This window comes from Kogia breviceps, chromosome 3 (genome assembly GCF_026419965.1).
Source record: "Kogia breviceps isolate mKogBre1 chromosome 3, mKogBre1 haplotype 1, whole genome shotgun sequence".
Lineage (NCBI taxonomy): Eukaryota > Metazoa > Chordata > Mammalia > Artiodactyla > Physeteridae > Kogia > Kogia breviceps.
In genome coordinates, this window is record NC_081312.1 from 158,100,453 (window position 1) to 158,111,862 (window position 11,410).

Here is an 11,410-nt window from a genome sequence, read left to right on the forward strand (position 1 = left end):
ATTTTTTTTTTCAGTAGAGCAGGTCTGCTGACAACAAATTTCTTAGGTTTCCTTCATCTGAGAATTTCACCTTCATTCCTGAAACATAGTTTTGCTGAATATAGAATTCTGGGTGACAGCTTTTTTCTCTCACACTTGAAAAATTCTTCCTTCTGGCATTCATGATTTTTAATGAGAAACATGCTGTCATAGGAATAGTTTTACTGTTCACATCAGGTAACATCATTTTTTTCTGGTGGCTTTCAAGATTTTTCCTTTGTCTTTAGTTTTCAGAAATTTAATTATGATGTATCCAGGCATGGATTTCTTTGGGTTTATCCTGTTTAGGGTTTGCTTCTTCAAATTTGGTAAGATTTCAGTCATTATTTCTTTAAATATGTTTTCAGCATTACACTCATTCTCTCCTGCTGGGTCTCTGATGACATGAATGTTAGATTATTTTGTTATTGTCCCCCATGTTTCTGAGATCCTGTTCATTTTCAAAATCTGTTCTCTCTCTGTTCAAATCAGATAATTTCAATTTTTCTGTCTTCAGGTTCATTGATTCTTTCTAATGTTGTATCCACCTGCTGTTCAGCCCATTCATTGAGTTTTAAAATTTCACTTATTTTTCATTTCTCAAGTTTTTATTGGTTCTTCTTAAGTCTTTCTCTTTGCCTAGAGTTTCTGTTTGTTCTCTTTTCTCAGTGTTAGTATCTGTTTGGGAACATTTTTACGAGAGCTTCTATAAAATTTTCATCAGGTAATTAGAGCATCTGTATCATCTTGATGTTGACGTCTGCTGATGGTTTTTTCCCATTTGAGTTGAGATTTTCCGGGTCTCAGTATGATGAGTAATTGTGGAATGTGCCAGGACAAATTGAGTCTGAGTTTATGAGATTCTGGTTTGCATTTCAATCTGCTTTTAGCAGGCACTCAGCCTGTTTAGGTTCCAAGTGCATGTCCCGGCACACTTCTGTGGGCCATGCTTCAGATGCCAGTGTGGTTTGCAGTGCTGTCCTGCCCAGCCATGTGCTGCCCAGAGGCCAACCTGAAACGAGAGTAGCGTTTGACCTTGAGTTCAGTTCTCCAGTCTTCTGATGTGTTCATTCTGGTTGGTCATGCATGGGCTGCTTGGGGGTCTGCCCAGGACTTCACAGATTTAAGTATCCCTGTCTCCTGCTCTGTTCTCTCTGTAATCCTCACCCCCCTCTGATGGTGGGGGGAGCAGGTGCTGCCTCCTTGTTGCTGTTTGCTTAGTGCACATGGGGCTGTCACAGTCTCTGCAGCTGATGTGCTACTTGGTGGGGAGGAGACTACTTAGTGTGCTGGCATTTGCTTAGTGCAGAGTAGAAATGGTAATGGGGACCCCACCACAGTGTGTGCAGTGTGGGGGGTATGGAGTGGAAGCTGCGCCTCTGCTCATATTAGTGTGGGACAGAGTGGTTGACAGGGTTCACCCCAGAGTCTGCCCACAGTCCCACTGTGCTAATGGAAAGCAGGGGTGGTCACAGGGCTCCCCCTCAGTCTCCATGTCCCTGCCCCACTGGGGAGGGGGGCCTCCTGGTCAGCGTAGGGCAGAGATGGTCACAGGGCTCTGCCTGCCATCCCTGTGGCTACAGTGTGGGTAGGGGTGGGGGATGGAGTAGCTTTTTACAGGTTTCATCTGGAGTAGAGTGGGTTCTATCCTGCAGGGCTGCCCTTTATCAAGGCTTTGGGCCAGAGAAAAGAGGCTTTCCTTTGAGCTTGTTGGTCTGTGCTTGCTGGCATTTCTAGGTTGTGGACCCCTCCAACTCTCAGGCGAGAATCTGTAGGAGGAACGCCCTGCCTGCTTGGTCTTCAAGTCAAGGTCCCTGCCGCCCACCTTCTCTTCTGCACTCCTCAGAGTCTTCTCTATGTATCTGTGGAGAGTTTTGTTTGCAAACAGTATGAGGAATAGGGTGAAATGTGTATTTTGTCTGGAATTCACAGAATCTGTGGATTATCTTTCATTGTGACTTAAAGTAAGAAAAGTCTTCTGTAGTTAACCTCCATTTTTACCATTTCTGGTGGCCCTCATTTCTTTGTTGATTGATTTTCTCTCTGTCATCATATCCATGTAATAAAGAGTAAGTCTCCATTTTTGATGTTGGGCTATCTCCAGCTTTCAAGCCCCACTTCTCTTTCTTCCCTTTTGGCTCCACATCTGGGGAAAAGCCAGTAAGATAATGATGAGAAAACCTGGTTACTTGCTCCAGAAGTGCCAGCAGGAAGTTCACAGTGTGCGAGCCCCAGCCTGAGGGCCTGAGCCCTTTCCTCGCCCCAGCGTCACTGGCTCTGCCCTGCTTGTGCCATTTGGCCTGGCTGGCTGGCCCCTGCCCTCCTTTCCTTAGGAAAGCTCATGGGTAATAAATCTTCCCATATCTTCTTGGTGCCCGTGGCCTTATGAGTCTCAACATCTCAGCTCTCCCACCTCCGTGGGGTGACCATCAGACACTCCTGCCCCAGGGACTCTGTTAACACTTCTTGTAATGCAAGTCTGCTGTCACTGAATTCTATAAGCTGTTGTTTGTTTGAAAATGTCTTTGTTTTCCTGTAATTTTTGACAGATATTTGCACTGAGTGTAGAACTCTTAGTTGACGGGTTTTCCTTTCAGCCACTCTGTTGTCTTTGCCCTGCTCAGTTTCTGATCAGAAGTGTCCTGTAACTCTTATCTTTGCTCCTCTGTGTGTAATGTTCCCTCTTTCCTCTGGCTGCCTTCAAGCTTTTCTTTCTGTTTTCTTTAAAACAGTTTTTTCCCTCCAGTTTTATTGAGATATAATAGACATACAGCACTGTATAAGTTTAAGGTATATGGAATAATGATTTGACTTACACACACACCATGAAATGATGACCACTATAAGTGTGGTGAACATCCATCATCTCATATAAATACAAAATAAAAGAAAAAGAAAAAAAATTTTTCCTGTGATTGACGACTCAGGATTTACTCTCAGCAACTTTCGTTTATAACATAAGCAACGTTACTTCTAGTCATCACATTGTAAAGCCTTTCTTTTCATCTTTCAGCAGGTTGACCATGATGTGTATAGGTGTATGTGGGCCTTTTTTTGGTTGGTGGTGAGTTTTCTTTTTCTTTTTTCTTTTAGTATTTATTCCTTTTAGAGTCCTCTGTATTCTTGGAGCTGTGGTTTAATGTTTATCCGTATTTTTGGAAAATTCTTAACTGTTACCTTCTTCAAATAGTTCTTCTCTTCAAATTCTCCCTCTTCTGACACTCCAGTTACATGTATGTTAGACCATCTGGCGGTTCCTACAGGCCTGGAGTGCTCTGATTTGCTTTCGCCACGTTATTATCCTTGTGTTTCAGTTCACTTAATTTCTATTGACCCATGCTCAAGCTGGTTGATTTTTCCAAAGTATATATTTTTTTCCAAAGAATATTCATTCTACTCGTGTGCCTGTCACAACAGTTTTCCATTCCTGACATCATATAGTTTATTTTTCTAGCATTTCTGTTTTACTCTTTCTTACAGTTTTTATCTCTCTAGTGAAATTTCCCAACAGTTTCAATTATCTGGGTCATCAAATCTATTTCCATTGATTGCTTTATCTCTAGATTGTTTTCTCTTACTTATTTTTTATTTTCTTGAAATTGTAATTTTTTTGAATGTATGCCAGACCTCATGTGTACAAGGACAGTACAGACTGAGGTAAACTGTATTTACACCTGTGCTAGCATGCCTCTTCTGTCTGGGTTTTAGTGTGTGATGTTGAGTCAATTTAGTTAGGGGTTGAGCTGGATTTAGGTTTTGCTGTTTCATTGCTACTGTCAGTGCAGCTACAGCTTCTACTTTCTCTAAATGTGGATGGTTTTCCCTTGTGCTTATGGGGGTGCTGAGGTTCCAGGTGGTTTTTCTCAGTGATTCTGACGCTTCCTTCACCTGTAGATGTTTCTGCATTTCTGTGCGACCGAGGAGAGCTCTTGCCTCTCCTTCAGGGATAGAGGGCCACTACTTGTTTCTCAGCACGAAGTTTACGGTGAGAGGAGGATTCCTCTGATGTCTTGGTCCAACTCATTCTTAGATCCTAAATCTCAGTGTGGGGCTTCCTGCCCCTCTTTCCCATGGCAACCCAAATCTGCCTTGTATCTGTGTTGGTTCTGGACAGGAGTTTCCTGCTCCTCCTCCCTCTGCCTGGTATTGATCTAAGGTCCTGGGCCCTAAATGGTTTCTTGTCTTTCCCCAGAAGTAGGACATTTTACTCCCGCAGTAGTAATGGGTCTTTCCCTGTGTCCTTGGAGCAAGAGGTTTCTGACTTCTCTCCCAGAGGCAGATGTGTTTTGCCTCTCTGTCTTCGAAAGCAATGGATTTTTACCAGTGCCCTGTGGGTAGGAGGCTTTGGTGCCCTTCCCTCAGTTCATAGGAGGGATGGATCCAGGAAAGGGGTGGGTCTGTGCCCATCCTTCCCCGGCTCCTGCCCTGCTCCTAGTATTTCCCTTGCGAGCACTCTTGCTGGATTCCTCAGCTGTTCTAAATGTACATGCAAGCCCATACTTGGCCTTTAAAGATTTGCTAACGTTTTAGCTGAGATCTCCATCCCCCAAGGCAGCCCCGTGTTTCTCCTGGTCTTCACATAAGGGAACAGGTAGCAGCCATGTTTCCCCTGGAGGCTCTGCCCCTCCTTTGGAAATCACCATATTTGGTTGCCACGCAACCTCACATCTCTAATAGATTCAAGAAAGATGATAATTTTTGTAGACATCCAGATTTTTCTCATTGTTATATGTAGCTTTCTACTTCCTACATGGAAGCAGAAATTAGATGTTTTAAATCAAAATTACAAACTCACCTTCATTTATCTGCATTTATCAAGAACATTGCATGAATTTTTTTCCAATTATAAAATGACTTTCAGAGACTTTCCCAGCCATATTTAGAAGCTAAAAGCTGTGAATGGTCTGCTTTTCTTCTTATTTTGTAACCTAGTAACCAACATTATTAATGATTATCAAAGTTAAGTTTTTTTCCATTTGAAAAAATTTGAGTCAACATATAGAAGGTTAACTTTTTTCTCTTTTCTTTGGAAATTCTTGAGTTACAGGCAGACCTCATTTTATTGTGCTTTGCTTTAGTGCACTTTGCATTTTTTTAATAAATTGGAGGTTTCTGGCAACCCTGCATCGTCAGATGATGGTGAGCATTTTTTAACAATGAAGTATTTTTAATTAAAGTATGTACATTGTTTTTTTAGACATACTGCTATTGCACACTTAGACTACAGTAGAGGGTAAACATAACTTTTATGTACACTGAGAAATCAAATAATCATGTGACTCGCTTTATTGCAATATTTGCTTCATTGCGGTGGTCTGGAATTGAACCTGCAATATCTCTGAGGTCGGTCATATGCCGACATCTTCTTTCAAGTTTATATAAACTGTCTGTAACCAATTAGAACAGTATCTCCTGTGGACTGTAATACACATTATGATCTGATTTATTTTTCCTTTGTATTAGGTCTGTTTATCTGGGCTGGTCACTTCTGCAATGTGGACATAATGACAGAACATTTTTGTGATTATTTTATGTGCCAGCTTCTGTGGGTGTGTAACTAATCACTTCAGAGCTTAGTGGCATAAAACAACCACTTACTTTAACAGATACTCTGGATTGGGAATTTGGACAAGGCACAGCAGAACGGTTTGTCTGTCCTGTCTGCCAGTGGGACTCAAGAGTGAGGACCAGAGCCACCTGGGGGCTCGTTCTCACACCCGGTGGGTCCTCTCCACAAGTTCCTCCGGTGGTCTCTGGGGGTCTTTCCTACAGCGTGGAGGTTGGCTGCAGGGACCTGGGTTCCCTGTCCTGACCTGGCTCTGAAGCCATCAGCATCATGTCCACCACAGTCCACTCACTGAGTCAGTGACAGGGGCCCCTCAACATCTGGGGAACAGACGTACATGCAGCTCTTAGTAGGGGAGTGGGAAGATTCAGGAGAAAAGCATGTAAAACTAAAATATTTCGGTGGACATTTTTAGAAAATGTAATCTGCAATTCATTTCCAAAGTCATTCAAGAGATGAGGGAAGGGCTTCCCTGGTGGTGCAGTGGTTGAGAGTCTGCCTGCCGATGCAGGGGACACGGGTTCGTGCCCCGGTCCGGGAAGATCCCACATGCCGCAGAGCGGCTAGGCCCGTGAGCCATGGCCGCTGAGCCTGCGTGTCTGGAGCCTGTGCTTCGCAACGGGAGAGGCCACAACAGTGAGCACCGCAAAAAAAAAAAAAAAAGATGAGGGAAAAGGGAAGGAAAGGAAGTTGTGTGGGAGCTGGCTGCAGTGACCCTGGAGCCCCTTCAGAGCACCTCAGAATTCGCTAGTTCCTGGTTCGTTGTGGCTAGGAGGGGACAATTTCTAGTTATTCCTTTGTTTGCGATATTGAGAAGCATCTCTGTTGGTAGACTTTCCACTTCGTGTTTTTAAGGACTGGTTAGCCGTGTTCCTTTTAGGGCCACGCCGATTAGCTTTCCTCATCCACAGCTTTGCATCTCCTAGCCCTTCCACAGGTGGATAGTTGGAGGAGGCCGGAGAGCCTACCTATTGACCCCCTTCACCCATTTCCCCCACCCTCCAACCCCCCTTCTCCTCTAGCAACCACCATTATGTTCTTTGTATCTATGTGTTTTATTTTGTTTGTTCATTTATTTTGTTTTTCAGATTCCACATATAAGTGAAATCACACAGCATTTTCTTTTTCCCATTTAGTGTAATTCTCTTGAGGTCCATCCATATTGTTGCAAGTGGCACGATTTCTTTCTTTTTTCTGGCTGGGTACTATTCCATTGCCTATACGTACCACATCTTTAGTCATTCATCCATCAGTGAACACTTAGATTTGCATATCTTGGCTATTGTAAAAAAAAGCTGCAATAAACGGGTGGAAGTATCTTTTTTTTTTTTTTTTTTTTTTTTTTTTTTTGCGGTACACGGGCCTCTCACTATTGTGGCCTCTCCCACCAAGGAGCACAGGCTCTGGACGCACAGGCTCAGCGGCCATGGCTCACGGGCCCAGCCGCTCCGTGGCATGTGGGATCCTCCCAGACCAGGGTATGAACCCGCGTCCCCTGCATCGGCAGGTGGACTCTCAACCACTGTGCCACCAGGGAAACCCAGAAGTATCTTTTTGAACTAGTATTTTCATTTTATTTAGCTCAATACCTACTAGTGGAATTGCTTGATCATATGGTAGTTCTATCTTTAATATTTGAGGAACCTCCATACTGTTCTCCATAGTGGCTGCCCAATTTACATTCCCACCAATGGTGCACAAGGGTTCCCTTTTCTCTGCATCCTCACCAACACTTGTTATTTCTTGTCTTTTGCATGATGGCCTTTCTGACAGGTGGGAGGTGATATCTCATTGTGGTTTGCTATTGTTGTTTTGGTAGAGATAGAATTGAATCTGTAGATCACTTTGAATAGTATTGACATCTTTTTTTTTTAACGTCTTTATTGGAGTATAATTGTTTTCCATTAGTGTGTTAGTTTCTGCTTTATAACAAAGTGAATCAGCTATGCATATACATACATTCCCGTATATCCTCCCTCTTACGTCTCCCTCCCACCCTCCCTATCCCACCCCTCTAGGTGGTCATCAAGCACCGAGCTGATCTCCCTGTGCTATGTGGCTGCTTCCCACTAGCTATCTGTTTTACGTTTGGTAGTATATATAAGTCCATGCCATTCTCTCACTTCATTCCAGCTTACCCTTCTCCCTCCCCATGTCCTCAAGTCCATTCTCTACATCTGTCTTTATTCCTGTCCTGCCCCTAGGTTCTTCAGAAACATTTTTTTTTAGATTCCATATATATGTGTTAGCATATGGTATTTGTTTTTCTGAGTTATTTGAGTTATTGAGTTACTTCTGACTTACTTCACTCTGTATGGCAGACTCTAGGTCCATCCACCTCACTACAAATAACTCAATTTCATTTCCTTTTATGGCTGAGTAATACTCCGTTGTGTATATGTGCCACATCTTCTTTTTCCATTCATCTGTCGATGGACACTTAGGTTGCTTCCATGTCCTGGCTATTGTAAATAGAGCTGCAATGAACATTGTGGTACATGACTCTTTTTGAATTATGGTTTTCTCAGGATATATGCCCAGTAGTGGGATTTCTGGGTCATATGGTAGTTCTATTTTTAGTTTCTTAAGGAACCTCCATACTGTTCTCCATCGTGGCTGTATCAATTTACATTCCCACCAACAGTGCAAGAGGGTCCCCTTTTCTCCACACCCTCTCCAGCATTTGTTGTTTGTAGATTTTTTGATGATGGCCATTCTGACCGGTGTGAGGTGATAGATACCTCATTGTAGTTTTGATTTACATTTCTCTAATGATTAGTGATGTTGAGCATCCTTCATGTGTTTGTTTGCACTCTGTATATCTTCTTTGGAGAAATGTCTATTTAGGTCTTCTGACCATTTTTGGATTGGGTTGTGTTTTTGATATTGAGCTGCATGAGCTGCCTGTAAATTTTGGAGATTAATCCTTTGTCAGTTGCTTCATTTGCAACTATTTTCTCCCATTCTGAGGGTTGCCTTTTGGTCTTGTTTATGGTATACTTTGCTGTGCCAAAGCTTTTAAGTTTAATTAGGTCCCATTTGTTTATTTTTGTTTTTATTTCCATTTCTCTAGGAGGTGGGTCAAAAAGGATCTTGCTGTGATTTATGTTATAGAGTGTTCTGCCTATGTTTTCCTCTAAGAGTTTTATAGTGTCTGGCCTTACATTTAGGTCTTTAACCCATTTTGAGTTTATTTTTGTGTATGGTGTTAGGGAGTGTTCAAATTTCATTCTTTTACATGTAGCTGTCCAGTTTTCTCAGCACCACTTATTGAAGAGGCTGTCTTCTCTCCATTGTATATTCTTGCCTCCTTGATCAAAAATAAGGTGACTGTATGTGCGTGCGTTTATCTCTGGGCTTTCTATCCTGTTCCATTGATCTATATTTCTGTTTTTGTGCCAGTACCATACTGTCTTGATTACTGTAGCTTTGTAGTATAGTCTGAAGTCATTGTGGTTTTAATTTGCATTTCCCTGATGATTAGTGATGTTGAGCATCATTTCATGTGCCTGTTGGCCATCTGTATGTCTTCTTTGGAAAAATATCTACTCAGATCCTCTGCCCATTTTTTAGATGGATTATTCGTTGTTTGGCTATTGAGGTGTCTGAGTTCTTTAATTATTTTGGATGGTAACCCCATATCAGATATATGATTTACAAATAGTTTTCCCATTGTGTAGTTTGCCTTTTTTATTTTGTTGATTGTTTCTTTTGCTGTACAGAAGCTTTTTAGTTCATTGTAGTTCCATTTGTCTATTTTTGCTTTTGTTGCCTTTGCTTTTAGAGTCAGATCAAAAAAAAAATTGCCAAGACAGGTATCAAGAGCTTATTGCCTATGTTTTCTTCTAGGAGTTTTATGGTTTCAAGTCTTACATTCAAGTCTTTAATCCATTTTGAGTTAATTTTTGTGAATGGTGTAAGATTTTTCATTCTTTTGTATGTGGCTGTCCAGTTTTCCCGGCATCATTTATTTAATAGACTGTCCTTTCCCCATGGTGTATTCTTGCCTGCTTTGTTGTAAATTAATTGATCATATATGTGTGGGTTTATTTCTGGGACATCTGTTTCGTTCCATTGATTTATGTGTCTGTTTTTATGCCAGTACCATACTGTTGTGATTATATAGCTTTGTAATGTGGTTTGAAATCAGGGAGTGATTTCAGCTTTATTCTTTCTCAAGATTGCTTTGGCTGTCTCGGTTCTTTTGTGGTTCCATACAAATTTTAGGATTGTTCTGTTTCTATGAAAATGCCATTGGAATTTTGACAGGGATTGCAATAAATCTATAGAATGCTTTATGTAATATGGACATTCTAATCCATGATAATCCATGAGCACGGAATATCTTTTCATTTATTTGTGTCTTCCCCAGTTTCTTTCATCGATGTCATGTAGTTTTCAGTGTACAGGTCTCTCATCTCCTTGGTTAAATTTATTCCTAGGCATTTTATTCTTTTTGATGTGTTGTAAATTGGATAGTTTTCTTAATTTGTCTTTCTGATAGTTTGTTCTTAGTGTATAGAAACACAACAGCTTTTTGTATATTGATTTTGTACCCTGTGACTTTACTGAATTCATTTTATTAGTTCTAACGGATTTTTGGTAGAGTCTTTCAGGTTTTCTATGTATAAAATCATGTTATCTGCTAATAGTGACAGTTTTACCTCATCCTTTCCAATTTGGATGCCTTTTATTTCTTTTTTTTGCCTAATTACTCTAGCTAGGCTTTCCAATACTTTGTTGAATAAAAGTGGTAAGAGTGGGCATCCCTATCTTATTCCTGATCTTAGTTGAAAAACTTTCAGCTTTTCACCATTGAGTATGATGTTAGGTGTCATATATGGCTAGTCATATATGGCTTGTATTATGGAGATATACATTCTGTCTATACACTTTGTTGAGAATGTTTATAATAAATGGACGTTAAATTTTGTCACATGCTTTTTCTGTATCTTTTGAGATTATCATATGATTTTTATCCTTCATTTTGTCAATGTGGTGTATCATTGATTTGTGGATGTTGAACCATCCTTGCATCCCTGGGATAAATCCCACTTGACTTTGATGTATGAGCTTTTAAATGTATTGTTGAATTCAGTTTGCTAATATTTAGTTGAGGGTTTTTTTTTTTTTTTTTTTTTTTTTGCGGTATGCGGGCCTCTCACTGTTGTGGCCTCTCCCGTTGCGGAGCACAGGCTCCGGACGCGCAGGCCTAGCGGCCATGGCTCACGGGCTTAGTTGCTCCGCGGCATGTGGGATCTTCCCGGACCCGGGCACGAACCTGTGTCTCCTGCATCAGCAGGCAGATTCTCAACCACTGCGCCACCAGGGAAGCCCTAGTTGAGGGTTTTTGTATGTATGTTCATCAGGGATATTGGTGTGTAATTTTCTTTTTGCAGTATCTTTTTCTGGTTTTCATATCAGGATAATGCTGGCCTTGTAAACTGAGTTTGGACGTGTTTCCTCTTCAATTTTCTGGAAAGTTTTGAGAAGAATAGGTATTAAGTCTTCTTTAAATGTTTGGTAGACTGTAGCAGTAAAGCCTCTGGTCCTGGGCTTTTTTTGGTTGTTGTTGAGAGGTTTTTGATTACTGATTCCATATCCCTATTAGTAATTGGTCTATTCAGATTTAGTTCATGATTCAGTCTTGGAAGATTATAGGTTTCTAGGAATTTTTCCGTTTGTTCTCGGTTGTCCAACTTGTTGCTGTACAATTTTTTTTAAAGGCTTGAGAGCTGACATTTTTTATTATTTTAAAAATTATTATTTATTTGGTTGTGCTGGGTCTTAGTTGTGGCAGGTGGGCTCCTTAGTTGCAGCTCTCAG